Here is a 907-nt window from a genome sequence, read left to right as displayed (position 1 = left end):
AGCTGAGGAAAGCATCCTCCTCTCGCGCTGTCAGAGATGCAGAGGATTTAACAGGACTAATAATGACCAACACAGCATTTCCCCACGCTGGGGAACCCTGGAGGTCCAGCGCTCACCTTTGTATTCAAAACACCTTGCAAATGTTAGATTTCGGTAGTTTGGGGGTATTTTGTTTGGAGAATGCTTTTTTTTATATATGTTTGCCCCATTCGGGGCCGGAGGGCGTAAACAGATTCTGAAAATTCGGATGAGAAATACATGCGCAAACACACACACACACTTTTTAAATTATTATTATTATTATTATTATTATTATTATTATTATTATTATTATTATTTTAATGTTGTTCAGAGGAAGCTCCAAAGTAATTGCGGTCATTTTGTAATTGCGTGAGATTCTGGGGTTTTTTTAAAATTTTTTTCATAAAAAGTAGAGAGTATAGTGACACTCTTAATTCATAAACTCCCAGAGATTTAACCCTCCCTGTCCCAGGAAGGCAGAGGGGGGATTTTGCTGGAAGGTTTTCCTCCGCTGGGACAGCGGGATGTGGGGAAAGCAGCAGAGCCCAGCCCTGAGGGGAGAGCTCAGGAAAGGACCGGCCCCTTTCACCGCCTGGACTGTCCCGCAAGGGTTAAATTCCGAAGGCAAAGACAAGGCGAATTTTTGGGGTTTTTTTCCCTTAACTCCTCAAAGGCAGCAGCGGAACCGACTCTGGAGCCACGAGCGTTTGTGACATGAAATGTAACACAAAGTCCTGGTGCAGCTGTGCACAGACACAGAGACACTTCAGCTACAGGGGAAAATATGTGTGGGTGTGTTTGTGAGACAGACAGAGAAAACTGAGTATTCCGGTGAATATATTGGTCCTGGGGATTATTTAAGACATTCGACTAGTTCCATCATAGG

This window comes from Zosterops lateralis (genome assembly GCF_965231275.1).
Source record: "Zosterops lateralis genome assembly, chromosome: 3".
Lineage (NCBI taxonomy): Eukaryota > Metazoa > Chordata > Aves > Passeriformes > Zosteropidae > Zosterops > Zosterops lateralis.
This window is presented reverse-complemented; position numbering follows the sequence as displayed.